This window comes from Microcebus murinus, unplaced genomic scaffold, assembly GCF_040939455.1.
Source record: "Microcebus murinus isolate Inina unplaced genomic scaffold, M.murinus_Inina_mat1.0 scaf006_hap2_Mmur4.0, whole genome shotgun sequence".
Taxonomy (NCBI): Eukaryota; Metazoa; Chordata; class Mammalia; order Primates; family Cheirogaleidae; genus Microcebus; species Microcebus murinus.
This window is the reverse complement of record NW_027438952.1, coordinates 608,711-634,671: the sequence shown is the minus strand read 5'-3', so window position 1 is coordinate 634,671 and position 25,961 is coordinate 608,711. Positions and strand designations below refer to the sequence as shown.

The following is a 25,961-nucleotide window of genomic DNA, read 5'->3' as shown; positions in this document are numbered from 1 at the left end:
TTGGTGACAACAGGTGACGATATGGTGACATGTGACAATTTGGTGACAACAGGTGACAATATGGTGACAACATGTGACAATATGGTGACAATATGGTGACAACATGCAACAATTTGGTGACAATATGGTGACAACATGTGACAATTTGGTGACAACAGGTGACAATTTGGTGACAACAGGTGACAACATGTGACAATTTGGTGACAATATGGTGACAATTTGGTGACAATACGGTGACAACATGTGACAATTTGGTGACAACAGGTGACAATTTGGTGAAAACAGGTGACAACATGTGACAATATGGTTACAATATGGTGACAACATGTGACAATTTGGTGACAATAGGTGACAATTCGGTGACAATTTGGTGACAACAGGTGACAATTTGGTGACAACATGTGACAATTTGGTGACAACAGGTGACAACATGTGACAATTTGGTGACAATTTGGTGACAATATGGAGACAACATGTGACATTTTATTGACAACATGGTGACAACAGGTGACAACAGGTGACAATTTGGTGACAACATGGTGACAACATGCGACAATTTGGTGACAACAGGTGACAATTTGGTGACAACAGGTGACAATTTGGTGACATCATGGTGACAACATGCGACAATTTGGTGACAACAGTTGACAATATGGTGACAACATGGTGACAATATGGTGACAACTGTGGTCATTGTCACTGCTGATGTCATTGTCACTGCCAATGTCATTATCACTTTTCATTGTCACTGTCGATATTGTCACTGTCGATATTGTCACTGTGATTGTCATTGTCACTGTCGATGTCATTCTCATTGTCACTGTTGATGTCATTGTCATTGTCACTGTTGATGTCATTGTCACTATTGTCATTGTCAATGTTGTCATTGTCACTGTAGATGTCATTGTCACTGTTTATGTAATTGTCACTGTCACTGTCATTGTCACTGTGATTGTCACTGTCGATGTAATTGTCACTGTCATTGTCACTGCTGATGTCATTGTCACTGTCATTGTCACTGTTGATGTCATTGTCACTTGATGTTATTGTCATTGTCACTGTTGATGTCATTGCAACTGTCATTGTCACTGTAGATGTCATTGTCATTGTCACTGTCGATGTCATTGTCACTGTTGATGTCATTGTCACTGCCAATGTCATTGTCACTGTTGTCATTGTCACTGTCGATGTCATTGTCACTGCCGATGTCATTATCACTGTTGTCATTGTCATTGTCACTGCCGATGTCATTGTCACTGTCATTGTCATGGTCACTGTCGATGTCATTGTCACTGTCATTGTCACTGTCCATGTCATTGTCACTGTTGATGTCATTGTCACTGTCATTGTGATTGTCACTGTCGATGTCACTGTCGATGTCATTGTCACTGTCACTGTCATTGTCACTGTTGATGACATTGTCATTTTCACTGTTGATGTCATTGTCATTTTCACTGTTGATGTCATTGTCACTGTCACTGTAGATGTCATTGTCACTGTTGATATCAATGTCACTGTCCATGTCATTGTCATTGTCACTGTTGATATCATTGTCACTGTTGATGTCATTGTCATTGTCACTTGTCATTGTCACTGTCGATGTCATTGTCACTGCCACTGTCATTGTCACTGTTGTCATTGTCACTGCCGATGTAATTGTCACTGTTGTCATTGTCACTGTTGTCATTGTCACTGTCATTGTGATTGTCACTGTCGATGTTATTGTCACTGTCACTGTCATTGTCACTGTCCATGTCATTGTCACTGTTGATGACATTGTCATTTTCACTGTTGATGTCATTGTCATTTTCGCTGTCGATGTCATTGTCACTGTCACTGTACATGTCATTGTCACTGTTGATATCAATGTCACTGTCCATGTCATTGTCACTGTTGATATCATTGTCACTGTCGATGTCATTGTCATTGTCACTGTCGAAGTCATTGTCACTGTCATTGTCACTGTCGAAGTCATTGTCACTGTTATTGTCACTGTCGATGTCATTGTCACTGTCATTGTCACTGTTGATGTCATTGTCACTGTCGATGTCACTGCTGATGACAGTGTCACTGTTGTCATTGTGACTGTCGATGTCATTGTCACCGTCAATGCCATTTTCGATGTCATTGTCACTGTCATTGTCATTGTCAATGTCATTGTCACTGTTGATGTCACTGTCCATGTCATTGTCACTGTCGATGTCATTGTCATTGTCAATGTCACTGTCACTGTCATTGTCACTGTTGATATTGTCACTGTCGATGTCATTGTCACAGTCGATGTCATTGTCACTGTCGATATCATTGTAACTGTTGTCATTGTCACTGCCGATGTCATTGTCACTGTTGTCATTGTCACTGTTGATGTCACTGCCGATGTCATTGTCACTGTTGTCATTGTCACTGTTGAAGTCATTGTCACTGTCGATGTCATTGTCACTGTGGATGTCATTGTCACTGTCATTGTCACTGTCGATGTCATTGTCATTGTCAATGTCGATGTCATTGTCACTGTCGATGTCATTGTAACTGTCGATGTCATTGTCATTGTCACTGTTGATGTCATTGTCACTGTTGTCATTGTCATTGTCATTGTGATTGTCACTGACGATGTCATGGTCACTGTCCATGTCATTGTCGATGTCATTGTCACCGTGCATGTCATTGCCACTGTTATTGTCACTGTCGATGTCATTGTCACTGTCATTGTCACTGTTGATGTCATTGTCACTGTCATTGTGATTATCACTGTCGATGTTATTGTCACTGCTGATGTCACTGTCACTGTCATTGTCATTGTCAATGTCGATGTCATTGTCACTGTTGATGTAATTGTCACTGTCAATGGCATTTGTTCTGTCACCATTTGGAGAGCACGGCGGGGGTCCAGGGGGGTGACCCCAACCCTCAGCACCCACCACCGTGCCTGGCACCCCAGCCCACTCCGTGGGGCCTCCTCTTGCCCAAAGCTGCAGCACTGCAGCCAAGCGACAACAGGCATGGCATCGGGACGGTCGGGACTCAGACCAAGGGTCTGGTCTGTGGGAACCAACAGGCTGGAGGAAACCTTGAGAGTCTGAGAGGGGAGGGAGTTGTAGAAGGCCAGGATGTCATTTTGAGGGAGTATGTGACCAGAACTCTTTCCATTGATTTTGGCGTTCTATGGACTACACGTAGGAATCTTTGGTGGTGGCACAGGATGTTGGGGGATGCACAGTCACACACAGACGTGCTCGACAGGCCTACTTTTACTTTTCATTTCGGAGTCATTTTTTTTAAAAAAAATGCCTCTTGGCCGGGCATGGTGGCTAACGCCTGTAATACTAGCACACTGGGAGGCAAAGGTGGGTGGATTGTTCGAGGTCAGGAGTTCGAAACCAGCCTGAGCAAGAGCGAGACCCCATCTCTACTATAAATAGAAAGAAATTAATTGGCCAACTAATATATATATATATGCAAAAAAAATGTTAGCCGGGCATGGTGGCGCATGCCTGTAGTCCCAGCTACTTGGGAGGCTGAGGCAGCAGGATTGCTTCAGTCCAGGAGATTGAGGTTGCTGTGAGCTAGGCTGACACCATGGCACTCAATCTAGCCGGAGCAACAAAGCTAGACTCAGTCTCTAAAAAAAAAAATGCATCTAACCTCCATTATTGCATTTTCTTTTCTCTCTATTTTCAAGCAGATTATGGGAGTACAAGTATTCAGGTTCCAGGTATTGCCTGTGCCCCCCTACCCCTGTTGCCTTGTTCATTTATCTCTCATGTTTTAGCAGCGAATTGTGGGGGTACCAATGTTAAGGTCGGATACATTGCCCTCTCCTCGCCTCCCCCCTCTGGTGAGAGCTTCAAGTGCGCCCATCCCCCAGTTGGTGCGCACCCACCCCATTCCTAATGGGTGTGTATGCCCATCCCATACCCCCACACGACCGACCTCCACCCTATCACGGTGATTCCTCTACGTCCCATTAGGTGTCCATGGGTTACTCCCAATTTGACAGTGAGCACGCAGGTGGTGTTCCTGTGTCCATTCTTGGGATACTTGGCTTACTGGAACAGGTTCCAGCTCCGGCCAGGAGAACACGAGAGGTGCCCTCTCACTGCTGTTCCTCACAGCCGAATAGCATTCCGTGGTGTCCACGCGCCACATGTTATTAATGCACTCCTGGATGGATGGGCACTCCAGTCGCTTCCACATCTTTGCGATTGTGAATTGTGCCCTAACTGTCACCCTACCCCTTACCCAGCCCATCTCCTCTGCCCCTGCGTGACGCGCTCCTCCCCCGCCAGGCCCGTCACTGTCCTCAGGCCCTGCACATGCCTGACCAGCTCCTTCCTGCACCGGCCAGTCACCGTCACCGTCCTCTGCCCCTGCCTGACAGGCTCCTCCCCGCCCGGGCCACCACCAGGGCCACTGCCTGACTTGCTCCTCCCCGGCCAGGCCCGTCGCTCTCCTGGGCCCCTGCCGGACCACCTCCTTCCCGCCCGGCCTGTCACCGTCCTCGGCCCCTGCCTGACCGGCTCCTCCATCGCCTGGGCCTTCCAGGGGCTTGGTGTGGACGCTGCTTACAGGAAGCCCTCCAGGAACCCGGCAACAGGGCGGCCGCAGCAGTCTGGCCCAGGCATCGCTAAGTCGCCTGCGGGAGACGTGCCCCGCTGTGCCGCGGGGGCCCAGCCTGGTGTCTTCCCTGAGGCCCTGGGGCTGCTGCTCCCCGCAAGGGGAGAGCCGCGGAGGTGGGGACCGCCTCCTGATGGGGACGTCCACGCAGCTCTCCACGTCGGATTCCGGGGCTCTCTGTCCTGCCTGAAGGCCCAGCTGGCCTGCGGGTCCTTAGAGTGGCAGAAACATCCTCAAACTGAGATTGCGAGTCCGGTGGTTGTCTGCACTTTTGTGCTGGGCACCCCAGGGAGGCCCAGGGGCTGGCTGGACAACACGGTCTGCTCGGGGGCTTTGGAGGAGCAACCGATGCCCTTTGGACTTTGGTAGCAGCGTCCGAGGTGTCTCTGAGCGCTGCGCCATGTCGGGGAGGAGGTGGGAGGGGCCGCGACCTGCAGTCCTGTTCCCGGGGTGGCCCAGCAAGTGGCTTCTTCCACAGGCTGCTTGGCCTGGGCTCCCTGCACCTGGGCCTTTGGAGGACTGCCCTGTTCTTGCCAACGCTTCGTGCAGGGACCCGGAGCTTGGAGGTTGCATCTCCCAGCCCTGGGTCGGGCAGAGCCCCAGCGGGCCATGCCCACAACCTCTCTCAGCACGGGTCCCCCAGAAGGCTCCTTTGGGACCAGGATTCTCCTGCGGGTGACTTCTTAAAGTCTGGCCCCTGGATGGAGGGGCACCAGGAGTAGAGGAGCCGGAAGCGGAAGGGGGTGCCCATGCAAGGGGACATTTTCAGGCCAAGTCCCAGCTTCAGCCTGATCCTCCTGGGAACCCCGCTCTGAGACAAGGAGCCGGGCTTCGCATTCCCACAGCAGCCAGTCGTGGGCTGAGGACACCTGGGGCGTTGGGAACTCCCTGGCTTCTCCTTGGTTTAACATCTAGAGCTGCTTGTGAATCGTGCCGCCACACACACCCGAGTGCAGGTGTCTTCCGCACAGACTGCGGGCCTCGCTCTTCTGAATGCTGCTAGCTCGCCAACCACCCACGGGTGAACCTGGTCAGGGTGCTTTCTCTAAGGAGCAGACTCTTTTCCGGGCGGGCTACCGGTGTCTCTGTTTGCTCGTTTATTTCTTCCATTTCGGGAAAGTCTTCCTTGCTGGGTGTGGAAATCTCCTATGCCTTCCCTCGCCCATTCTGTCAGCTTTAAAATTCTCTTTCAGTTGCCACCCTCACAGATGGATTAGGAAACTCTTTCGGGTGCACTCATTAGTGAAATGACCTCAAGGAAGCTGGAATCCAATATCTAATGGCCGATTTTTAGCGAGTCGACACGCCAGGGTGGTCGGGGTCCAATGCAGCCCCGGCCAGGCCCAGGCCCCTTGGACTGGGCCACAGGAGGACACGGAGGAGGGTCCCGGCCCCCACGAAGCGGTGCCGGCAGTTCTCCACGGGCTTGGGCGTTTTCCCGAGGTAGGAGATGGAGGGGACTGATTTCTTCAGCGCCCCCCAAACCACGCCACACCACCCCACCCATGGGACACATCCCCAGAGAGAGACGCCCCATACACTGGCTGTGCCCCAGCCCTGGCCCAGGGGAATAGGCGGCAGCCCACCCACAGGGCGAGGGGGGGGCGCAGCTGAAAGGGGTTGTGGGGGAGGGCGGCCCCTGGCTGGGGTCAAAGGGCGAGCGCCCAGCACGCGCGCACGCGTGGGCAGTCTGCGTCAGCAGCGGCCACGCGCTGGGGGTGGGCAGCGGGTAGGTGAAGGAGGCCGGGCCAGGAGACGAGGGGGGCTGGGAGGGCTCCACCTTGGCGAGTCCAGCCGTGGAGGCGCATCTTGTGTGAGTGTGAGTGAGTGTGAGTGTGTGTGTGTGTGTAGAGAGAGACAGCACCCCGCCCCGCCCCGCCCCGCCCTGCCCCGCCCATCACCCCTGTCCCTTGGAGCCCATGGGACCCGGCCTGCGAACTCAACCGGCCCGGCCCGGCGCGGGGCCTGGGGCGGGAGGAGGCGGCGGGGAAGCGCAGAGAGGCTCGGCTTCTTGAGCAGGGCAGGGGCGCCCTCCGCCGCTGTCTAGGGCCACACCACCCTGAACGCCCCCGACCTCGTCTGGTCTCGGAAGCTAAGCAGGGTCGGGCCTCGTTAGTACTTGGATGGGAGACCGCCTGGGAATACCGGGTGCCACAGGCTGCTGCTTTTTTTTTTTGCCTCTTGTTCTGTCCCCTTTCTGGGAGCAAGGCGGCGGCCCGGGGTGGGGGTGACCCCAACCTTCAGCGCCCGCCGCGGTGCCTGGCGCCCCAGCCCGCACCGTGGGGCCTCCTCTTGTCCCAAGCCGCGACACCGCCGCCACGCGGCAGCATGCGTGGCATCTGGACTGTCAGGTCTCAGACCAAAGGTCTGCTCTGTGGGAACCGACACGCTGGAGGAAACCTTGAGAGTCTGAGAGGGGAGGGAGTTCCAGAAGAAGGCCAGGATGTCATTTTGAGGGAGTATGTGACCAGAACTCGTCCCGTTGCTTTTGGGGTTCTATGGGCTACACGCAGGAATCTTTGGTGGTGGCACCTGATGTTGGGGGATCCGGAGTCACACCCAGACCTGCTCCACAGGCCTCCTTTTACTTTTCTCTTCGGATTCATTATTTTTAAAAAGTGTCTCTTACCTCTATGATTGCATTTTCTTTCCTCTCTCTTTTCAAGCAGATGATGGGAGTACAAGTATTCAGGTGACATGTGTTGCCCGCGCCCCCCTCCCCCCTGTGTTCTTATTCATTTACCTCTCATGTTGCTCCAGCGTATTGTGGGGGTACCAATGTTAAGGTCGGGTACGTTGCCCTCTCCAAGCCTCCCCCCTCGGGTCATTAGCTTCGAGTGCGCCCATCCCCCAGTTGGTGCGCACCCACCCCATGCCTAATGGATGTGTATGCCCCTCCCCTCCCCCCACCCGCCCGACACCCACCTGATGAAGGTGATTCCTCTCTGTCCACTTAGGTGTCCATCCGTTCGTACCAGTTTGCCGGTGAGCGCGCTCACGTGGTGCTCGTGTGTCCATTCTTGGGATACCTGGCTTACTGGAAAGGGTTCCAGCTCTGGCCAGGAGAACACGAGAGGCGCCCTCTCACCGCTGCTCCTCACAGCCGAATAGCACTCCGTGGTGTCCACGCGCCACATTTTATTAATGCACTCCTGGATGGATGGGCACTCGGGTCGCTTCCACGTCTTTGCGATTGTGAATTGTGCCCTAACTGTAACCCTAACCCTTACCCAGCCCGTCTCCTCTGCCCCTGCCTGACGCACTCCTCCCCGGCCAGGCCCGTCACTGTCCTGGGCCCCCGCCTGACCGGCTCCTTCCCGCCCGGCCTGTCACCGTCCTCTGCCCCTGCCTGACACACTCCTTCCCGCCCGGCCTCTCACCGTCCTCGGCCCCTGCCTGACCGGCTCCTCCGTCGCCTGGGCCTTCCAAGGGCTTGGTGTGGACGCTGCTTCCAGGAAGCCCTCCAGAAACCCGGCAGCAGGGTGGCCGCAGCAGTCTCCAGCAGCCGTCCCTAAGTCGCGTGAGTGCGGGGGACGTGCCCCCGCTGTGCCGCAGGGGCCCAGCCTGGTGTCTTCCCTGAGGCCCTGCGGCTGCCGGCTGGGCTGCCGCTCCCCGCAAGGGGAGAGCCGCGGAGGTGGGGACCGCCTCCTGATGGGGACGTACACGCAGCTCTCCACGTCGGATTCCGGGGCTCTCTGTCCTGCCCGAAGGCCCAGCTGGCCTGCGGGTCCTTAGAGTTTCAAAAACATCCGAAAACTGAGATTGAGGGTCCGGTGGTTGTCTGCACTTTTGTGCTGGGCACCCCAGGGAGGCCCGGGGGCTGGCTGGACAACGTGGTCTGCTGGGCGGGGGGGTTGGAGGAGCAACTGATGCCCTTTGCACTTTGGGTAGCTAGAGTCTGAGGTGTCTCTGAGCCCTGTGCCATGTCGGGGGGGGCGGGGGGGAGGAGGATGAGGAGGAGGAGGAGGTGGGAAGGGCCGGGGCCTGCAGTCCTGTTCCCGGGGTGGCACGGCAAGTGGCTTCTTCCACAGGCTGCTTGGCCTGGGCTCCCTGCACCTGGGCCTTTGGAGGACTGGCCCTGTGCTTGCCAACACTTCCTGCAGGGACCCGGAGCTGGGAGGTGGCATCTCTCAGCCCTGGGTCGGGCAGAGCCCCAGCGGGCCATGCCCACAACCTCTCTCAGCACCGGTCCCCCAGAAGGCTCCCTTGGGACCAGGATTCTCTTGCGGTGACTCTTTAAGGTCTGGCCCCTGGATGGAGGGGCACCAGGAGTAGAGGAGCAGGAAGGGGAAGGGGGTGGCCATGCGAGGGGACACTTTGAGGCCAAGTCCCAGCTTCAGCCTGATCCTCCTGGGAACCCCGCTCTGAGACAAGGAGCCGGGCTTCGCATTCCCACAGCAGCCAGTCGTGGGCTTAGGACACCTGGGGCGTTGGGAACTCCCTGGCTTCTCCTTGGTTTAACATCTGGAGCTGCTTGTGAATCGCGCCGCCACACACACCCGAGTGCAGGTGTCTTCCGCACAGACTGCGGGCCTCGCTCTTCTGAATGCCGCTAGCTCGCCACCCACCCACGGGTGAACCTGGTCAGGGTGCTTTCTCTAAGGGGCAGACTCTGATTCGGGCGGGCTACCGGTGTCTCTGTTTGCTCGTTTCTTTCTTCCATTTCGGGAAAGTCTTCCTTGCTGGGTGTGGAAATCTCCTATGCCTTCCCTCGCCTATTCTGTCAGCTTTAAAATTCTCTTTCAGTTGCCACCCTCACAGATGGATTAGGAAACTCTTTCCGGTGCACTCATTAGTGAAATGACCTCAAGGAAGCTGGAATCCAATATCTAATCGCCGATTTTTAGCGAGTCCACACGCCAGGGTGGTTGGGGTCCAATGCAGCCCCGGCCAGGCCCAGGCCCCTTGCACTGGTTCACAGGAGGACACGGAGGAGGGTCCCGGCCCCCACGAAGCGGTGCCGGCAGTTCTCCACGGGCTTGGGCGTTTTCCAGAGGTAGGAGATGGAGGGGACTGATTTCTTCAGCGCCCCCCAAACCACGCCACCCCACCCCACCCATGGGACACATCCCCAGAGAGAGACGCCCCATACACTGGCTGTGCCCCAGCCCTGGCCCGGGGGAATAGGCAGCAGCCCACCCACAGGGCGAGGGGGGGGGCGCAGCTGAAAGGGGTTGTGGGGGAGGGCGGCCCCTGGCTGGGGTCAAAGAGCGAGCGCCCCGCGCGCGTGCGCGTTCCCATTCAGGGGCCGCGACACGCGGGGGGTGGGCAGCGGGTAGGTGAAGGAGGCCGGGCGAGGAGACGAGGGGGGCTGGGAGGGCTCCACCTTGGCGAGTCCAGCCGTGGAGGCGCATCTTGTGTGAGTGTGAGTGAGTGTGAGTGTGTGTGTGTGTGTATAGAGAGACAGCCCCCCGCCCCGCCCCGCCCCGCCCCGCCCCGCCCATCACCCCCGTCCCTGGGAGCCCGCAGGACCCGGCCGGCGAACTCAACCGGCCCGGCCCCGCGCGGGGCCTGGGGCGGGAGGCGGCGGCGGCGGCGGCGGAGGCGGCGGGGGCAGTGGGGGGAAAGCGCAGAGAGGCTCGGCTTCTCGAGCGGGGCAGGGGCGCCCTCCGCCGCCGTCTAGGGCCACACCACCCTGAACGCCCCCGATCTCCTCTGGTCTCGGAAGCTAAGCAGGGTCGGGCCTGGTTAGTACTTGGATGGGAGACCGCCTGGGAATACCGGGTGCCACAGGCTGCTACTTTTTTTTTTTTTTTTTTGCCTCTCGTTCTGTCCCCTTTCTGGGAGCGCGGCGGCGGCCCGGGGTGGGGGTCACCCCCACCCTCAGCGCCCGCCCGCGGTGCCTGGCGCCCCAGCCCGCACCGTGGGGCCTCCTCTTGTCCCAAGCCGCGACACCGCGGCCACGCGGCAGCATGCGTGGCATCTGGACTGTCAGGTCTCAGACCAAAGGTCTGCTCTGTGGGAACTGACACGCTGGAGGAAACCTTGAGAGTCTGAGAGGGGAGGGAGTTCCAGAAGAAGGCCAGGATGTCATTTTGAGGGAGTATGTGACCAGAACTCGTCCCGTTGCTTTTGGGGTTCTATGGGCTACACGCAGGAATCTTTGGTGGTGGCACCTGATGTTGGGGGATCCGGAGTCACACCCAGACCTGCTCCACAGGCCTCCTTTTACTTTTCTCTTCGGATTCATTATTTTTAAAAAGTGTCTCTTACCTCTATGATTGCATTTTCTTTTCTCTCTCTTTTCAAGCAGATGATGGGAGTACAAGTATTCAGGTGACATGTGTTGCCCGTGCCCCCCTCCCCCCTGTGTTCTTATTCATATACCTCTCATGTTGCTCCAGCGTATTGTGGGGGTACCAATGTTAGGGTCGGGTGCCTTGCCCTCTCCAAGCCTCCCCCCTTGGGTCAGAGCTTCAAGTGCGCCCATCCCCCAGTCGGTGCGCACCCACCCCATTCCTAATGGATGTGTATGCCCCTCCCCTCCCCCCACCCGCCCGACACCCACCCGATGAAGGTGATTCCTCTCCGTCCACTTAGGCGTCCATCCGTTCGTACCAATTTGCTGGTGAGCGCGCTCACCAGGCCCCTTGCACTGGTTCACAGGAGGACACAGAGGAGGGTCCCGGCCCCCATGGTCGCGTTGCCGGCAGTTCTCCAGGGGCTTGGGCGTTTTCCAGAGGTAGGAGATGGAGGGGACTGATTTCTTCAGTGCCCCACAAACCACGCCACCCCACCCATGGGACACATCCCTAGAGAGAGAGAGAGACGTCCCATACACTCGCTCCCCTCCCCCATGCGCTGTGCCCCATCCCTGGCCCAGGGGAATAGGCGGCAGCCCACCCACAGGGTGGGGGGCCCAGCTGAAAGGGGTTGTGGCGGAGGGCGGCCCCTGCCTGGGGTCAAAGGGCGGGCGACAAGCGCGTGTGCAATTGGCGGCGGAGGCGGCGGCGGCCGTGGTGGCGGTGGCGGCGGCGGTGGCGGTGGGGATCAGGAGCTGGGGGTGGGGGGCGGGGAGGTGAAGGAGGCCAGGTGAGGAGAGGAGGGGGCTGGAAGGTCTCCACCTTGGCGAGTCCAGCCCTGGAGGCGCATCTTGTGTGAGTGTGAGTGACACAGCCAGATCCACACGGCTCCCAGCCTGCCCGTCTCCCGTGGGTGTGTTGACACAGCCAGATCCACACAGCGCCCTGTCTGCCCGTCACCCGTGGGTGAGTAGACAAAGCTAGTTCCACACTGTGCCCTGCCTGCCCACCTTCCGTGGGTGAGTGGAGACAGGCACATCCACACTGGGCCCTGCCTGCCCGTCTCCCATGGGAGTGTGGACACAGCCAGATCCACACGGCTCCCAGCCTGCCCATCTCCCGTGGGTGTGTTGACACAGCCACATCCACACAGCACCCTGCCTGCCCATCTCCCGTGGGTGAGTGGAGACAGCCACATCCACACATGCCCTGCCTGCCCGTCTCTGGTGGGTGAGTGGACACAGCCATTTCCACACTGCGTCCTGCTTGCCCGTCACCCATGGGTGAGTGATCACAGCCAGTTCTACACTGCGCCTAGCCTGCCCGTCACCCATGGGTGAGTGGACACAGCTAGATCCACACTGCGCCCGGCCTGCTCCTCTCCCGTGCTTGTGTGGACACAGTCAGTTCCACACAGAGCACTGCCTGACCGTCTCCCGTAGGTGTGTGGACATAGCCAGTTCCACACTGCGCTCTGCCTTCTCATCACCCATGCGTGAGTGGACACAGCCAGATGCACACTGCGCCCTGCATGCCCGTCTCCCGTTTGTGTGTGGACACAGTCAGATCCACACGGCTCCCAGCCTGCCCGTCTCCCGTGGGTGTGTTGACACAGCCACATCCACACAGCACCCTGCCTGACTGTCTCCCGTGGGAGAGTAGACACAGCCAGTTCCACACTGCGCCATGCCTGCCCGTCTCCCGTGGGTGAGTGGAGACAGCCACATCCACACATGCCCTGCCTGCCCGTCTCTGGTGGGTGTGTGGACACAGCCATTTCTACACTGCGTCCTGCTTGCCCGTCACCCATGGGTGAGTGATCACAGCCAGATCCACACTGCACCCTGCCTGCCTGTCTCCCGTGGGTGAGTGGACACAGCCAGATCGTCACGGTGCCCAGCCTGCCCATCTCGTGTGGGTGAGTGGACACAGCCACATCCACACAGCACCCTTCCTCCCAGTCTCACGTGGGTGAGTGGACACAGCCAGATCCACACAGCGCCCTGCCTGAACGTATCCCATGGGTGTGTGGAAACAGCCAGATCCACACAGCGCCCTGCCTGCCCGTCTCCCGTGGGTAAGTAGACACAGCCAGTTCCACACTGCGCCCTGCCTGCCCATCTTCCATGGGTGAGTGGGGACATCCACATCCACACAGCGCCCTGCCTGCCCGTCTCCGGTGGGGGTGTACACAGCCAGTTCCACACTGGGCCCTGCCTGCCCATCACGCATGGGTGAGTGGACACAGCCAGATGTACACTGCGCCCTGCGTGCAAGTCTCCCGTGTGTGTGAGGACACAGCCAGATCCACACGGCGCCCAGCCTGCCCTTCTCCCGTTGGTGTGTGGACACGGCAAGATCCACACTGCGCCCTGCCTGCCCATCTCCCATGGGTGATTGGACACAGCCACATCCACACTACGCCCTGCCTGCCCGTCTCCCATGGGTGAGTGGACACAGCCAGATCCACACTGCGACCTGCCTGCCCGTCTCCCGTGGGTGAGTGGACACAGCCAGATCCACACTGCGCCCTGCCTGCCCGTCTCCCATGGGTGAGTGGACACAGCCACATCCACACTGCGCCCTGCCTGCCCGTCTCCCATGGGTGTGTGGACACAGCCAGTTCCACACAGAGTCCTACCTGCACGTCTCCGGTGCGTGTGTTGACACAGCCAGTTCCACACTGTGCCCTGCCTGTTCATCACCCATGGGTGAGTGGACACAGCCAGATCCACACTGTGCCCTGCCTGCCCGTCTCCCGTGGGTGAGTGGACACAGCCAGATCCACACGGCGAACAGCCTGCCCATATCCCATTGTTGAGTGGACACAGCCACATCCACACTGCGCCCTGCCTGACCGTCTCCCTTGGGTTTTTGGACACAGCCACATCCACACGATGCCCTGCCTGCCCGTCTCCCGTGAGTAAGTGGACACAGCCAGTTCCACACAGAGCCCTGCCTGCCCATCTCCCTTTGGTGAGTGGACACCTCCACATCCGTACTGCGCCCTGCATGCCCGTCTCCCATGGGTGAGTGGACACAGCTAGATCCACACTGCGCCCGGCCTGCTCCTCTCCCGTGCTTGTGTGGACACAGTCAGTTCCACACAGAGCACTGCCTGACCGTCTCCCGTAGGTGTGTGGACATAGCCAGTTCCACACTGCGCTCTGCCTTCTCGTCACCCATGCGTGAGTGGACACAGCCAGATGCACACTGCGCCCTGCATGCCCGTCTCCCGTTTGTGTGTGGACACAGCCAGATCCACACGGCTCCCAGCCTGCTCGTCTCCCGTGGGTGTGTTGACACAGCCACATCCACACAGCACCCTGCCTGACCGTCTCCTGTGGGTGAGTAGACACGGCCAGTTCCACACTGCGCCCTGCCTGCCTGTCTCCCGTGGGTGAGTGGAGACAGCCACATCCACACATGCCCTGCCTGCCCGTCTCTGGTGGGTGTGTGGACACAGCCATTTCCACACTGCGTCCTGCTTGCCCGTCACCCATGGGTGAGTGATCACAGCCAGATCCACACATGCCCTGCCTGCCCGTCTTCCGTGGGTGAGTGGACACAGCCAGTTCCACACTGCGCCCTGCCTGCCCGTCACCCATTGGAGATTGGACAAGTCAGATCCACACTGCACCCTGCCTGTCCGTCTCCCGTGGTTGAGTGGACACAGCCAGTTCCACACTGCACCCAGACTGCCCATCTCCCGTGGGTGAGTGGACACAGCCAGTTCCACACTGCGCCCTGCCTGCCAGTCTCCTGTGGGTGAGTGGAGATAGCCACATCCACACAGCGCCCTGCCTGCCCGTCTCTTGTGGGTGTGTGTACACAGCCATTTCCACACTGCACCCTGCTTGCCCGTCAACCATGTGTGAGTGGACACAGCCAGATCCACACAGCGCCCTGCCTGCCCATCTCCCATGAGTGTGTCGACACAACCAGATCCACACGGCGCCCAGCCTGCCCGAATCCCGTGGGTGAGTGGACACAGCCACATCCACACTGCGCCCTGCCTCCCGTTTACCGTGGGTGTGTGGACACACCAGTTCCACACTGCGCCCTGTCTGCCCGACACCCCTGGGTGAGTGGAACCAGCCAGTTCAACACTGGGCCCTGCCTGCCCATCTCCCATGAGTGTGTGGACACGGCAAGATCCACACTGTGCCCTACCTGCCCGTCTCCTGTGGTTGAGTGGACACAGGCAGATCCATACAGCGCCCTGCCTGCCCGTCTCCCGTGGGTGAGTAGACACAGCCAGATCCACACAGTGCTGCGACCTGCCTGCCCGTCTCCCGTGGGTTAGTGGACATAGCCAGATCCACACAGTGCCCTGCCTGCCCGTCTCTCATGAGTGTGTCGACACAACCAGATCCACACGGCGCCCAGCCTGCACGTCTCCCATGGGTATGTGGACACGGCCAGAACCACACTGCACTCTGCATGCCCGTCTCCCGTGGGTGTGTGGACACAGCGAGTTCCACACAGAACCCTGCCTGGCAGTCTCCCATGGGTGTGTGCACACAGCCGGATCCACACGACGCCCAGCCTGCCCGTCTCCCATGGGTGTGTGGACACAGTCAGATGCACACGGCACCCAGCCTGCCCGTCTCCAGTGAGTGAGTGGACACAGCCAGATCTACACTGCGCCCTGCCTGCCCATCTACTGTGGGTGTGTGGTCACAGCCAGTTGCACACAGAGCCCTGCCTGCCCGTCTCCGGTGCGTGTGTGGACACAGCCATTTCCACACTGCGCCCTGCCTGACCGTATCCCATGGGTGTGTGGAAACAGCCAGATCCACTCAGCGCCCTGCCTGCCCATCTCCCGTGGGTGAGTAGACACTGCCATTTCCACACTGTGCCCTGCCTGCCCATCTTCCGTGGCTGAGTGGAGACAGGCACATCCACACAGAGTCCTGCCTGCCCGTCTCTGGTGGTGGTTGTGGACATTGCCAGTTCCAAACTGCGCCCTGCCTGCCCGTCACAGATGTGTGAATGGACACAGCCACATCCACACTGCGCCCTGCCTGCCAGTCTCCCGTGGGTGTGTGGATACGGCAAGATCCACACTGCGCCCTGCCTGCCTGTCTCCCGTGTGTGAGTGGGCACAGCCACATCTATACTGCGCCCTGCCTGCCCGTCTCCGGTGGGTGTGTGGACACAGCACGTTCCATACTGCGCCCTGTCTGCCCGTCACCCATGGGTGAGTGGACATAGCCAGTTCCACACTGCGCCCTGCCTGTCTGTCTCGTGGGTGAGTGGACACAGCAAGTTCCACACTGCACCCTGCCTGCCCGTCTCCCGTGGGTGAGTGGACACAGCCACATTCACACTGCGCCCTGCCTGCCAGTCTCCCGTGTATGAGTGGACACAGCCAGATCCCCACAGCACCCTACATGCCCATCACCCGTGGGTAAGTGGACACAGCCAGTTCCACACAGCGCCCTACCTGCCGGTCAACCGTGGGTGAGTGGACACTGCCAGTTCCACAGTGCGCCCTGCCTGCCCGTGTCCGGTGGGTGAGTGGACACAGCCAGGTCAACACAGCGCCCTGCCTGCCCGTCTCCCGTGGGTGAGTGGACACTGACAGTTCCACACAGCGCCCTACCTGCCTGCCACTTGTGGGTCAGTGGACACAGCCAGTTCCACACAGCGCCCTACCTGCCGGTCAACCGTGGGTGAGTGGACACTGCCAGTTCCACACTGTGCCCTGCCTGCCCGTGTCCGGTGGGTGAGTGGACACAGCCAGGTCAACACAGTGACCTGCCTGCCATCTACCGTGGGTGAGTGGACACTGACAGTTCAACACAGCGCCCTGCCTGCCCGTCTTCCGTGTGTGAGTGGACACAGCCAGTTCAACACAGCGACCTGCCTGCCCGTCTCCCGTGGGTGAGTGGACACTGCCAGTTCCACACCGCGCCATGCCTGCCCGTGTCCCATGGGTGAGTGGACACTGCCAGTCCAACACAGTGCCCTGCCTGCCCGTCTTTCCTAGGTGAGTGGACACAGCCAGTTCCACAACGCGCCCTGCCTGCCCAACCCCTCTAGATGAGTGGAAACTGCCAGTTCCACACCGGGCCCTTCCTGCCCATTACCCGTGGGTCAGTGGACACAGCTCGTTCCACACACCACCCTTCATGCCCATCTACTGTGTGTGAGGGGACACAACCAGTTCCACATCGCGCCCTGCCTGCCCGTCTCCGGTAGGTGAGTGGACACTGCCAGTTCCACACAGCGCCCTACCTGACCGTCACCCGTGGGTTAGTGGACACAGCCAGTTCCAAACAGCGCCCTACCTGCCCATCTCCAGTGGCTGAGTGGACTGAGCCCGTTCCACACAGCCCACTGCCTGCCGTCTCCCATGGGTGGGTGGACATAGCCAGTTCCACACAGCGCCATACCTGCCCGTCTACCAGGGCTGAGTGGACAGCGCCAGTTCCACACCGTGACTTGCCTTCCCTTCTCCCGTGGGTGAGTGGACACTGCCAGTTCCAAACAGCGCCCTACCTGCCCGTCACCTGTGGGTCAGTTGACACAGCCAGTTCCACACAGCTCCCTACCTGCCCGTCAACTGTGGGTGAGTGGACATTGCCAGTTCCACACAGCGCCCTACCTGCCTGTCACCCGTGGGTCAGTGGAAAAAACCCAATTCCAAACAGCGCCCTACCTGCCAACAGCCGTGAGTGAGTGTACACTGCCAGTTCCACATCACGCGCTGCCTGCCCGAGTATTGTGGGTGAGTGGACACTACCAGTACAAAACAGCGCCCTGCCTGCCTGTCTCCCGTGGTTGAGTGGATACTGCCAGGACAACACAGTGACCTGCCTGCCTGTCTCCCAATGGTGAGTGCACACTGCCAGTGACACACAGTGGCCTACCTGACCGTTACCCGTGGGTCAGTGGACACAGCCAGTTCGACACAGAGCCCTACCTGCCCGTAAACTGTGGGTGAGTGGACACTGCCAGTTCCACACCGTGCCCTGCCTTTCCCGTGTACCGTGGGTGAGTGGACACAGCCAGGTCAACACAGTGAGCTGCCTGCCCATCTCCCGTGGGTGAGTGGACACAGCCAGATCCGCACTGCGCCCTGCCTGCCCATCTGCCGTGGGTCAGTGGACATAGCCAGATGCATACAGCACCCTCTCTGCCCTTCTCCCGTGGGTGAGTGGACATAGCCAGATCCACACGACGCCGTGCCTGCCCGTCTCCCGTGGGTGAGTGGACACAGCAAATCCGCACTGTGCCCTGCCTGCCCGTTTCCCGTGGGTAGTTGACACAGCCAGATCCGCACAGGCCCTGCCCGCCCGTCTGCCGTGGGTGAGTGGACACAGCCAGATTCGCACTGCGCCCTGCCTGCCCGTCTGTCGAGGGTGAGTGGACACAGCCAGATCCGCACTGCGCCCTGCCTGCCCATCTGCCGAGGTTCAGTGGACATAGCCAGATGCATACAGCACCCTCTCTGCCCGTCTCCCGTGGGTGAGTGGACACAGCCAGATCCACACGGCGCCTTGCCTGCCCGTCTCCCGTGGGTGAGTGGACACAGCCAGATCCGCACTGCGCCCTGCCTGCCCGTCTGCTGTGGGTGAGTGGACACAGCCAGATCCAAACTGCACTCTGCCTGCACGTCTGCCGTGGGTCAGTGGACATAGCCAGATCCACACAGCACCCTCTCTGCACGTCTCCCGTGGGTGAGTGGACACAGCCAGATACACACTGCGCCTTGCCTGCCCGTCTCCCGTGGGTGAGTGGACACAGCCAGATCCGCACTGCGCCCTGCCGGCCCGTCTGCCGTGTGTCAGTGGACATAGCCAGATACACACAGCACCCTCTCTGCCCGTCTCCCGTGGGTGAGTGGACACAGCCAGATCCACACTGCGCCTTGCCTGCCCGTCTCCCGTGGGTGAGTGGACACAGACAGATCCGCACTGCGCCCTGCCTGCCCGTCAGTCGTGGGTGAGTGGACACAGCCAGATCCGCACTGCGCCCTGCCTGCCTGTCTGCCGTGGGTCAGTGGACATAGCCAGATACACACAGCACCCTCTCTGACCGGCTCCCGTGGTTGAGTGGACACAGCCAGATCCACACTGCGCCTTGCCTGCCCGTCTCCCGTGGTTGAGTGGAACAGCCAGATCCGCACTGCGCCCTGCCTGCCCGTCTGCCGTGGGTGAGTGGACACAGCCAGATCCGCACTGCGCCCTGCCTGCCCGTCTGCCGTGGGTCAGTGGACATAGCCAGATCCACACAGCACCCTCTCTGCCCGTCTCCCGTGGGTAAGTGGACACAGCCAGATCCACACTGCGCCCTTCCTGCCCGTCTCCCGTGGGTGAGTGAACACAGCCAGATCGGCAATGCGCCCTGCCTGCCCGTCTGTCGTGGGTGAGTGGAGACAGACAGATCCGCACTGCGCCCTGCCTGCCCGTATGCAGTGGGTGAGTGGACACAGCCAGATCCGCACTGCGCCCTGCCTGCCCGTCTGCCGTGGGTGAGTGGACACAGCCAGATCCGCTATGCGCCCTGCCTGCCCGTCTGCTGTGGGTGAGTGGACACAGCCAGATCCGCACTGCGCCCTGCCTGCCCGTCTGACGTGGGTCAGTGGACACAGCCAGATCCACACAGCACCCTCTCTGCCCGTCTCCCGTGGGTGAGTGGACACAGCCAGATCCACACTGCGCCTTGCCTGCCCGTCTCCCGTGGGTGAGTCGACACAGCCAGATCCGCACTGTGCCCTGCCTGCCCGTCTCCCGTGGGTGAGTGGACACAGGCATATCCGCACTGCGCCCTATCTGCCCGTCTGCCGTGGGTGAGTGGACACAGACAGATCCGCACTGCGCCCTGCCTGCCGGTCTGCCGTGGGTCAGTGGACATAGCCAGATCCACACAGCACCTTCTCTGCCGGTCTCCCGTGTGTGAGTGGACACAGCCAGATCCACACTGCGCCTTGCCTGCCCGTCTCTCGTGGGTGAGTTGACAAAGCCAGACCCGCACTGCGCCCTGCCTGCCCGTCTGCCGTGGGTGAGTGGACACAGCCAGATCCGCACTGCGCCTGCCTGCCCGTCTGGCGTGGGTCAGTGGACATAGCCAGATCCACACAGCACCCTCTCTGCCCTGCTCCCGTGGGTGAGTGGACACAGCCAAATCCACACTGCTCCTTGCCTGCTGGTCACCCGTTGGTGAGTGGACACAGCCAGATCCGCAATACGCCCTGCCTGCCCGTCTGCCATGCGTGAGTGGACACAGCCAGATCCGCACTGCGCCCTGCCTGCCCGTCTGCCGTGGGTGAGTGGACACAGCCAGATCCGCACTGCGCCCTGCCTGCCCGTCTGCCGTGGGTCAGTGGACATAGCCAGATCCACACAGCACCCTCTCTGCCTGTCTCCCGTGGGTGTGTGGACACAGCCAAATCCACACTGCGCTTTGCCTGCCTGTCACCCGTTGGTGAGTGGACACAGCCAGATCCACACTGTGCCCAGCCTGCCGGTCTGTCGAGGGTGAGTGGACACAACCAGATCCACACTGCGCCCTGCCTACCCGTCTGCCGTGGGTCAGTGGACATAGCCAGATACACACAGCACCCTCTCTGACCGTCTCCCGTGGGTGAGTGGACACAGCCAGATCCACACTGCGCCTTGTCTGCCCGTCTCCCATGGGTCAGTGGACACAGCAAGTTCCGCACTGCGCCCTGCCTGCCCGTCTGCCGTGGGTGAGTGGACACAGCCAGATCCGCACTGCGCCCTGCCTGCCCGTCTCCCGTGGATGTGTGGACACAGCCAGACCCACACTGCGCCTTGTATGCCCGTCTCCCGTGGGTGAGTGGACACAGCCAGATCCGCACTGCGCCCTGCCTGCCCGGATGCCGTGGGTGAGTGGACACAGCCAGATCCGCACTGCGCCCTGCCTGCCCGTCTGACGTGGGTCAGTGGACACAGCCAGATCCACACAGCACCCTCTCTGCCCGTCTCCCGTGGGTGAGTGGACACAGCCAGATCCACACTGCGCCTTGCCTGCCCATCTCCCGTGGGTGAGTCGACACAGCCAAATCCGCACTGCGCCCTGCCTGCCCGTCTCCCGTGCGTGAGTGGACACAGGCATATCCGCATTGCGCCCTATCTGCCCGTCTGCCGTGGGTGAGTGGACACAGACAGATCCGTACTGCGCCCTGCCTGCCGGTCTGCCGTGGGTCAGTGGACATAGCCAGATCCACACAGCACCCTCTCTGCCCGTCTCCCGTGTGTGAGTGGACACAGCCAGATCCACACTGTGCCTTTCCTGCCCGTCTCTCGTGGGTGAGTTGACAAAGCCAGACCCGCACTGCGCCCTGCCTGCCCGTCTGCCGTGGGTGAGTGGACACAGCCAGATCCGCACTGCGCCTGCCTGCCCGTCTGCCGTGGGTCAGTGGACATAGCCAGATCCACACAACACCCTCTCTGCCCGTCTCCCGTGGGTGAGTGGACACAGCCAGATCCGCACTGTGCCCTGCCTGCCCATCTGGTGTGGGTGAGTGGACACAGCCAGATCCGCAATGCGCCCTGCCTGCCCGTCTGGCGTGGGTCAGTGGACATAGCCAGATCCTCACAGCACCCTCTCTGCCCTGCTCCCGTGGGTGAGTGGACACAGCCAAATCCACACTGCTCCTTGCCTGCTGGTCACCTGTTGGTGAGTGGACACAGCCAGATCCGCAATACGCCCTGCCTGCCCGTCTGCCATGCGTGAGTGGACACAGCCAGATCCGCACTGCGCCCTGCCTGACCGTCAGCCATGGGTCAGTGGACATAGCCAGATACACACAGCACCCTCTCTGCCCGTCTCCCGTGGGTGTGTGGACACAGCCAAATCCACACTGCGCTTTGCCTGCTCGTCACCCGTTGGTGAGTGGACACAGCCAGATCCGCACTGTGCCCTGCCTGCCTGTCTGTCGAGGGTGAGTGGACACAACCAGATCCGCACTGCGCCCTGCCTGCCCGTCTGACGTGGGTCAGTTGTCACAGCCAGATCCACACAGCACCCTCTCTGCCCGTCTCCTGTGGGTTAGTGGACACAGCCAGATCCGCACTGCGCCCTGCCTGCCCATCTTCCGTGGGTGAGTGGACACAGCCAGATCCGCACTGCGCCCTGCCTGACCGTCAGCCATGGGTCAGTGGACATAGCCAGATCCACACAGCACACTCTCTGCCCGTCTCCCGTGGGTGAGTGGACACTGCCAGATCCACACTGCGCCTTGCCTGCCCGTCTCTCGTTGGTGAGTGGACACAGCCAGATCCGCACTGCGCCCTGCCTACCCGTCTGCCATGGGTGAGTGGACACAGCCAGATCCGCACTGCGCCCTGCCTGACCGTCTGCCGTGGGTGAGTGGACACAGCCAGATCCGCACTGCGCCCTGCCTGACCGTCTGCCGTGGGTGAGTGGACACAGCCAGATCCGCACTGCGCCCTGCCTGACCGTCTGCCGTGGGTGAGTGGACACAGCCAGATCCGCACTGCGCCCTGCCTCCCCGTCTGCCGTGAGTCAGTTGACATAGCCAGATACACACAGCACCCTCTCTGCCCGTCTCCTGTGGGTGAGTGGACAAAGCCAGATCCACACAGCACCCTCTCTGCCCATCTCCCGTGGGTGAGTGGACACAGCCAGATCCACACTGCGGCTTGCCTGCCCGTCTCCCGTGGGTGAGTGGACACAGCCAGAACCGCACTGCGCCCTGCCTGCCCGTCTGTCGAAGGTCACTGGACATAGCCAGATCCACACAGCACACTCTCTGCCCGTCTCCCGTGGGTGAGTGGACACAGCCTGATCCACACTGCGCCCTGCCTGACCGACTCCCGTGGGTAGTGGACACAACCAGATCCGCACTGCGCCCCTCCTGCCTGTCTGCCGTGGGTGAGTGGACACAGCCAGATCCACACTGCGCCCTGCCTGCCCGTCTCCCGTGGGTAGTGGACACAGCCAGATCCGCACTTCGCCCAGCCTGCCCGTCTGCCGTGGGTGAGTGGACACAGCCAGATCCACACTGCGCCCTGCCTGCCCGTGTGCCGTGGGTCAGTGGACATAGCCAGATCCACACAGCACCCTCTCTGCCCGTCTCCCATGGTTGAGTGGACACAGCCAGATCCGCACTGCGCCCTGCATGCCCGTCTCCCTTGGGTGAGTGGACACAGCCAGATCCACACTGCGCCCTGCCTTCCCGTCTGTCGAGGGTGAGTGGACACAGCCAGATCCGCACTGCGCCCTGCCTGCCCATCTGTTGTGGGTCAGTGGACACAGCCAGATCCACACAGCACCCTCTCTGCCCGTCTCTCTTGGGTGAGTGGACACAGCCAATCCACACTGCGCCTTGCCTGCCCGTCTCCCGTGGGTGAGTGCACACAGCCAGATCCGCACTGCGCCCTGCCAGCCCATCTTCCGTGGGTGAGTGGACACAGCAAGATCCGCACTGCGCCCTGCCTGTCCGTCTGCCGTGTGTCAGTGGACATAGCCAGATCCACACAGCATTCTCTGCCCATCTCCCTTGGGTGAGTGGACACAGCAAGATCCATACTGCGCCTTGCCTGCCCGTCTCTCGTTGTTGAGTGGACACAGTCAGATCCGCAATGCGCCCTGCCTGCCTGTCTAGCGTGGGTGAGTGGACACAGCCAGATCCACACTGCGCCCTGCCTGCCCGTCTGCCGTGGGTCAGTGGACATAGCCAGATACACACAGCACCCCCTCTGCCCGTCTCCCGTGGGTGAGTGGACACAGCCAGATCTGCACTGCGACCTGCCTGCTCGTCTGCCGTGGGTCAGTGGACATAGCCAGATACACACAGCACCCTCTCTGCCCATCTCCCGTGGGTGAGTGGACACAGCCAGATCCACACTGCGCCTTGCATGCCCGTCTCCCCTGGTTGAGTGGACACAGCCAGATCCGCACTGTGCCCTGCCTGCCCGTCTGCCGTGGGTGAGTGGACACAGCCAGATCCGCACTGCGCCCTTCCTGCCCGTCTGCCGTGGGTGAGTGGACATAGCCAGATCCACACAGCACCCTCTCTATCTGTCTCCCGTGGGTGAGTGGACACAGCCAGATCCACACTGCGCCTTCCTTGCCCGTCTCCCGTGGGTTAGTGGACACAGCCAGATCCGCACTGCGCCCTGCCTTCCCGTCTGCCGTGGGTGAGTGGACACAGCCAGATCCGCACTGAGCCCTGCCTGCCCGTCTGCCGTGGGTCAGTGGACATAGCCAGATACACACAGCACCCTCTCTGACCGTCTCCTGTGGGTGAATGGACACAGCCAGATCCGCACTGTGCCTTGCCTGCCCGTCTCTCGTGGGTGAGTGGACACAGCCAGATCCGCACTGCGCCCGGCCTGCCCGTCTGCCGTGGGGCAGTAGACACAGCCAGATCCGCACTGCGCCCTGCCTGCCCGTCTGCCGTGGGTGAGTGGACTCAGCCAGATACCCACAGCACCCTCTCTGCCCGTCTCCCGTGGGTGAGTGGACACAGCCAGATCCACACTGCGCCTTGCCTGCCCGTCACCTGTGGGTGATTGGACACAGCCAGATCCGCACTGCGCCCTGCCTGCCCGTCTGCAGTGGGTGAGGGGACACAGCCAGGTCCGCACTTCGCCCTGCCTGCCCGTCTGCCGTGGGTCAGTGGACATAGCCAGATCCACACAGCACCCTCTCTGCCCGTGTCCCCTGGGTGAGTGGACACAGCCAGATCCACACTGCGCCCTTCCTGCCCGTCTCCCGTGGGTGAGTGAACACAGCCAGATCGGCAATGCGCCCTGCCTGCCCGTCTGCCGTGGGTGAGTGGAGACAGACAGATCCGCACTGCGCCCTGCCTGCCCGTATGCCGTGGGTGAGTGGACACAGCCAGATCCGCACTGCGCCCTGCCTTCCCGTCTGCCGTGGGTGAGTGGACAGAGCCAGATCCGCTATGCGCCCTGCCTGCCCGTCTGCTGTGGGTGAGTGGACACACCCAGATCCGCAATCCGCCCTGCCTGCCCGTCTGCCATGGGTCAGTGGACATAGCCAGATACACACAGCAACCTCTCTGCCCGTCTCCCGTGGTTGAGTGGACACAGCCAGATCTGCAATGCGCCCTGCCTGCCCGTCTGCCATGGGTCAGTGGACATAGTCAGATCCACACAGCACCTTCTCCACCCGTCTCCCGTGGGTGAGTGGACTCAGCCAGATCCACACTGCGCCTTGCCTGCCCGTCTCCCGTGGGTGAGTGGACACAGCCAGATCCACACTGCGCCTTGCCTGGCCATCTCCCGTGGGTGAGTGGACACAGCCAGATCCGCACTGCGCCCTGCCTACCCATCCTCCGTGGGTCAGTGGACATAGTCAGATCCACACAGCACCTTCTCTACCCGTCTCCCGTGGGTGAGTGGACACAGCCAGATCCACACTGCGCCTTGCCTGCCCGTCTCCCGTTGGTGAGTGGACACAGCCAGATCCGCACTGCGCCCTGCCTGCCAGTCCCCCGTGGGTGAGTGGATACAGCCAGATCCGCAGTGCTCCCTGCCTGCCCATCTGCCGTGGGTGATTGGACACAGACAGATCCGCACTGCGCCCTGCCTGCCCGTCTGCCGTCTGTCAGTGGACATAGCCAGATCCACACAGCGCACACTCTGTTCGTCTCCCGTGGGTGAGTGGACAGAGCCAGATCCACACTGCGCCTTGCCTGCCCGTCTCCCGTGGGTGAGTGGACACAGCCAGATCCGCAATACGCCCTGCCTGCCCGTCTGCCATGCGTGAGTGGACACAGCCAGATCCGCATTGCGCCCTGCCTGCGCGTGTGCCGTGGGTCAGTGGACATAGCCAGATCCACACAGCACCCTCTCTGCCCGTCTGTCGTGGGTCAGTGGACATACCCAGATCCACACAGCACCCTCTCTGCCCGTCTCCCGTGGGTGAGTGGACACAGCCAGATCCGCACTGCGCCCTGCCTGCCCGTCTGCCGTGGGTGAGTGGACACAGCCAGATCCGCTCTGCGCCCTGCCTGCCCGTCGCCGTGTGTCAGTGGACATAGCCAGATCCACACAGCACCCTCTCTGCCCGTCTCCCATGGGTGAGTGGACACAGCCAGATCCACACTGCGCTTTGCCTGCCCGTCTCCCATGGTTGAGT

The 25,961-nt window shown here is 60.5% G+C and overlaps 1 non-coding gene and 1 pseudogene across 1 annotated transcript; both read left to right on the top strand.

Annotated features, from left to right (window-relative positions):
* The first annotated feature begins 6,655 nt into the window (after window positions 1-6,655).
* On the top strand, window positions 6,656-6,774 carry LOC142866530 (uncharacterized; annotated as a pseudogene).
* A 3,457-nt stretch (window positions 6,775-10,231) lies between these two features.
* LOC142866521 (5S ribosomal RNA) lies at window positions 10,232-10,350 on the top strand. The gene has a single exon (XR_012916502.1). It is a non-coding gene; the product is annotated as a 5S ribosomal RNA (ribosomal RNA).
* The last annotated feature ends 15,611 nt before the right edge of the window (window positions 10,351-25,961 follow it).